Consider the following 5926-nt stretch of genomic DNA (forward strand, 5'->3'; position numbering starts at 1 on the left):
GCGCCCCCCACCCCCCCATGCACCCACCATTTTTCAAAAATAAATGCATTTTAGGAAGAATGAAAAACACAAATAATCAAGAAACTCCCAGAGTACAGGGCCGGGTGCAGTTTGGCGCCCCTAAGGGCCAGCCCGCTCTAGGCGATCGCCTAGTTCGCCTAGTGAGTGAGCTGCCCCCCCCCTCTCTCTCTCTGTGTGTGTGTGTGTGTGTGAGTGAGAGAGAGAGAGAGAGTGAGAGGGAGGGAGAGAGGGAGAGAGAGAGAGGTGTTGTCAAGTTGCAACTGATATCTGATGACTGCATAGGGTTTTCAAGGCAGGGGATTAAGCAGAGGCGGTTTGGTGGTCTTCCAAGATCTGATGAGATCAGGTTATAACATGCCATTCTGCATCCTATAGTTCTTAACTATAACGGATTAAAAAACCAACAACCACCATCTGGAAAATCCAGGGCAGAATCCAGGGTAAAGAAACAACAAATGCAATCAATCTCCAGTTTGCAATTACAACGTGTCTCACGTCTGAAGAAACTAACGACACATTACATTTCTCTCGGCTCTTCTCCCAGGTCTGTACCACCAAAATGTGCACTGCAAGTTCTGTGCTGGCAATGGGCTTACCATTTGCCCAGTTCCACCGGGCAAACTCCTGCCTAGGCTGCTCCATCCTTGCTGGTGCTCAAATAGGGTTGCCAACCTCCAGGTGGCACCTGGAGAGCTCCCACTATTACAACTGACTTCCAGACAATAGACATCAGTTCCCCTGAAGAAAATGGCTCCTTTGGATAACGCTCTAGGAATCCCCCAAAACTCTATGGTAAAATCACAGAATTTCAGGATCTCCCTAGAGCATCATGACATCAAGCAGCTCTCCCCCTTCCTGTGGCTTACCCCCCAAAGGGGGTTGAGGGCAGAAGCCCAGTTACCCTAGCTGGATGCTTAATCCTAAACCCTCAGGCATGTGCAGGCCCATGGTGGGACCATACTGCGCAAGGAGGAGGGAGGCCATTTTGAAATGGCCTAAAATGGTCATGAGGGGTTATTGTTTGTCCCAGATGGGCGACACCTAGATTTCACTCTCTGGTGCTATTTCACATTGGGAAAATGTGTGAGGGGAAGGCTTAGTGGTTAGTACCGTGGTACGGTGTAGTGGTTAGGAGCGTAGACCCTAATCTGGGAGAACCAGATTTGATTCCCTATTCCTCCACATGCAGCTGCTGGTGTGACCTTGGATCAGTTACAACCTTTCTTAGAGCCAGTTTGGTGTAGTGGTTAAGTGCGCGGACTCTAATCTGGGAGGACCGGGTTTGATTCCCCACTCCTCCACTTGCACCTGGCTGGATGACCTTGGGCAAGCCATAGTTCTGACAAGAGCTGTTCCTGCAAAAGAGCAGTTTGTGTTAAGAGCTCTCTCAGCCCCACCCACCTCACAGGGTGTCTGTTGTGGGGAGGGGAAGAGAAAGGAGTTTGTAAGCCGCTCTGAGGCACCTTTGGGTAGTGAAGAGCGGGGTATAAATCCAATCTTTTCTTCTTCTTCTTCTTCTTCTTCTTCTTCTTCTTCTTCTTCTTCTTCTTCTTCTTCTTCTTCTTCTTCTTCTTCTTCTTCTTCTTCTTCTTCTTCTTTTTCTTCTTCTCTCACAAGCAGTTCTTGAAAGAGTTCTCTCAGCCCCACCTACTTCACATGCCAACAAACAATAAACCACTGTGATAACATGACAATGACACATTTAATAAATTCTGTAGACATTTTGCAGTATAGTAAAAAATTCAGACAAAAGCAAAACAGAGTCCAACATATTCATTATCTCAACAGTCCAACATATTCTGTTTTGCTTTTGTCTGAATTTTTTACTATACTGCAAAATGTCTACAGAATTTATTAAATGTGTCATTGTCATTTTATCACAGTGGTTTCTTGTTTGTTGGCATGTATCTGCACTCTGTGACCCTTTATTGTATCTTTTTTCCACCTACCTCACAGGCAGGACTTTTTGTTTCAGAGAAAGAGGTGCCAAAACTTTCAAGAGGGAAATGACGTTTTCAATCTGTATGCTGAAATAAATGAACTTTTAAACATGTTTAGAAGAATTTTGTTGACGAGGTTCTGGAACTCTGATCCAGCGTGTTCCCCCAGGAAAAAAAAAGCCCTTGCTCACAGGGTGTCTGTTGTGGGGACGGGGAGGGGAAGGAGATCGTAAGCCACTCTGAGACTCCTTCGGGTACTGAAGGGCTGGGTATAAATCCAATCTCCTTCTTCTCCCTCTCCCTGTGTCCCATGGTCCCACATCAAACCAGACCCACACATACCTGGGGATCGATCCCCACCCCACCCTGAGAATGAACCTGCAATACACATTTAAATAGGCAGACCTGGAGACGACCGGGAGGAAAAAGTAACACATAAATTAGGCCTTAGAGCCTTAAGATGAATAAACGAGTTGAAATGAAAGCCTCCTTCCACTGACTCCAAGTGTTGCAAACTAGACAAACAGCTGCCATAAAGCCACCATTGACTGTGGAGGACAGCACAGTACACGAAGACAAATATTCATTCGACTTTCTTCTGCTCGAAACATTCGTCTGTGGCTAGTGTTGCCATGCGGCCACTTCAGATGGCAGCATTAAAGACTCTGTAATATGACTGCCTTGCTGGACTGTGAAGAGTGTGTGCCAGGGCAAGGGACAGAACTGTAGCCCTAGTGAAGTGCCCTGTGCTGGACTGTGGAATGGACACTGTGGCCAAGGGGAGCCTTGTGCCTAAGAAGCATGCCGAAGCCAGATGTGGACCCGGGACTTCAGAAGCCTTCTGCCCCTGAACTTCTGCATCCACCCCGAGCACCGGGATGCAGACCAGCAGCCCTAACCTCCATGCACACAGAGACAGCAGCAGATCAGAGACGAAGCCATGCTCCGACAAAAGACAGATGTTCCTGAACAGAAGCCATGAGGGAATCTCTTCTTCATGCAGCATTGTGTGGCCCCTGCCACACGGGGGGGCGGGGAACACGGGCAAAGTGCGGCTTTTTAAAGCCGCACCAAAAGAGACACGCGGTGGCAGGATCACATAGATCCCCTGAGCCGCCGCGCACTTCCTCCCCAGCACGATCAGATGCCGGGGGGAAGCCACTGAAGAGGGAGGGAGGCAGCCGAACTGCGCATGTGTGCGCGTGCGCAGTTCGGCTGGGAGGCTGGATTGCTGCAGAGGACGAGCGCGCTGGTGATGCCACGGCCGCGCTTGCTGCGGTGTATCCGGTTAAGTCCTCCTCTTCTGTTGTTGTTTTTTTACAGCGCGTTGTTGGCCTGAAGGGACGGATCGGGGACAGGTGCGAGCCAATTCCCAGATGTTGCGGCGTGCTCGCGCCCGTTTGCTGCACCCCCGATCCGTCCCTCTCCCAGGCCAAAATCTCCCGTGTGACCGGGGCCGGTGTTAACTTTACCTGGAAAGTTCCTCCTCCTCATCCTAAGCTAGCCTAAAATAAAAGACTGTGCCCAGCTACAGACAATGGCAAGTGATCGAGCCTTCCTGTCAACCATCCAGATAACACCGATGTCAAGTATCTGATCATTAACATGAAGCACCAGACCTCCAACGAGATTGGTTCTCTTCACTCTCTCCTTTGTCTCAACCCCTTCCCCCCAAGTGTCACTCCCTGTCGAACATCAATTTCCAAATGCCCAGCTATTAATCCCTTTATGCCCCATCCAGACTTTAAGTTTTTTTAGTACTTCCTGGGAACCAGGTGACCCCATGAACCATTGCCTCAAGTCACATTTTAGCTATTTAAGGTGGGCTCTCCCTGAACTCGCTCTCTCTTGCTTCTTCCTCTCCTAACCCCAACCTACCTTGTTGGTTTCATTTTTGGCCAGTTTGGAATCAGTTGCTGGTCAACTCACGGTCCCTTCCCCTTAGTGTTTTATTTTTCGCTGTATGATCCAAGTGTCTCGTCAGACAGGTAACGTATTACCCATCGGGGATATTCCTGCTCATGCAAACATTGCTATCCTTTCAACTTTGTATTCCTAGCTCTGTATTGTATGTACGAATGCTTGATTATTGTTTGCATGCTTGAAGAACATTTAGTAAAGAAATCATTATTTTAGCTACACAGTCTGTGTCTATTCATGGGCTCTGGGAATCCTGACACAATTTATGATCCCATCTTTTGTGCCTATTGCCATTTAACAGTCATAATCCCCCAAACTCAGAGGTCATTTCGGGGGGGATCGCGGGGGATCGCAGTTCCCCTGGGTGAGGTATGGGGGGCGGGGCACATGACGAAGCCCCGCCCCCTGCTTCCGGCCGCCCCGCTTCCGGCCCTCATTCAGCCAGGAGGAGGCAGGAGAAGAGGGAGGGTAAGTTGCTTCCTCCCTGCCTCTCCCCACCCCTGCCTGCCTGGGGCCAGGGAGGGCCTTCGCGGGGCTTCCTTGCACTCCCGCCGGCCTTGCAGGCCCTCATGGGGCTCGGCAGTGGAGCAGCAAGGCCAGCAGCGGCGGCCGGGACTGTTGGGGGCGGGGTATGTGGCCTTATGACACACTTCCGGTGATGTCAGGGAGTGTGGCATATGCTAATGAGTTATGCTAATGAGTTCCCCTAGCTCCCTCCCCACCCCCAAATCCCACCTTCCCTAAACTCCACCCCCAAATTTCCAGGAATTTCCCAACCCGGAGCTGGTGAACCTACCGTCATTGCGTTATTTTCTCAAAGGGACTCAGAAGGTACTGAACATCGACTGAAGGCTTGGGTTTGCTTTTTTTAACCAGTAGGGCAAAGAAATCGTGGCTAACCAAAGCACAGCAATACATGAAGCAGATGAAAAGATAGTTGAACGAGTCAAATAAGCTCATCTACCAGACCTTCCCAGATGTCAGAGTCCGCTAGATGGATGACTTTGGTCACAACCCGATTGTCCCAGACATATTAATAGATAGTCAAGGATGGCGGTAAAAAGGGGGAAGATCTAGCGGTGAGCTGTTCATCGTTATGGGGAAGGTTAAAGTTTCAGCATATACGAGTGAATTGTGAAGACCTGGTTCTCCTGGTCTTTTGGTTTACCATAGCAACCCAATCTATTGTGTCCTGGTGATTTAATTAGGAGGAAGAATCCGGCATCTCTTCTGCGGCTCATTAGGCAAGTGACCATCCATGGAGGTAGGACTCTGAGAATGCTAAGCAAACGAGGGCCCGCCAGTCTCTTAGGGAGGTTCATGTTAATGTTTTCTGCTATTAGAATTCACATCCTGAGTTCTTGTGGTGATTGTACAAGTATATAAGGCCAACAGGTAATGCTGATGGGAAGATGTTGCTGCTCAAGCCTGCAGAAAGGTTTTTTTAAAATGACTGAAAACTGCAGCGGTGCTGAGCTAAGGTTGCCACCTCCAAGCTGAGAAATATGTGAAGATTTTGGAGATGGGGCCTGAGGATGGTGGTGTCTAGGGAGGGGTGCATAACGCTGCAGAGTCCACCCTCCCAAGCAGCCATCTACTCCAGGGGAACCGATCTCTGTCACCTGGAGACTGGTTGCAATTTCAGGAGATCTCCAGGCCCCACCTGGAGCCTGGCAACCTTAGTGCTGCTGACCCATGAGCAAACAAAACTCCAAGAGCAATACCATGACTCAGCAGCACAGCATCCGCTTTACATGCAGAAGGGCCCAGGTTAAGTCCCCCGCATCTCCGGTTAAAAGCAGGGCTTTTTTCGGGCAGGAACGCATAGGAACGGAGTTCCGGCTGGCTCCTGAGTTGGCCACGCCCAGCAGGAGCTCATTAGCATAACAGGCAACACCCAATGGCAGAAACTCATTAGGATTGGCTACATTTGGGGTGTGTGGCCTAACATGCAAAGGGGTTCCTGCTACAAAAAAAGCCCTGGACCGTTTTGACAACAAACAAGGTAAACAGAATAAGAAGCAAAAGGTGGGTGTGGCTGGATG

The sequence above is a fragment of the Gekko japonicus genome, unplaced genomic scaffold (genome assembly GCF_001447785.1).
Source record: "Gekko japonicus isolate JY-2015 unplaced genomic scaffold, Gekko_japonicus_V1.1 scaffold1606, whole genome shotgun sequence".
Taxonomy (NCBI): Eukaryota; Metazoa; Chordata; class Lepidosauria; order Squamata; family Gekkonidae; genus Gekko; species Gekko japonicus.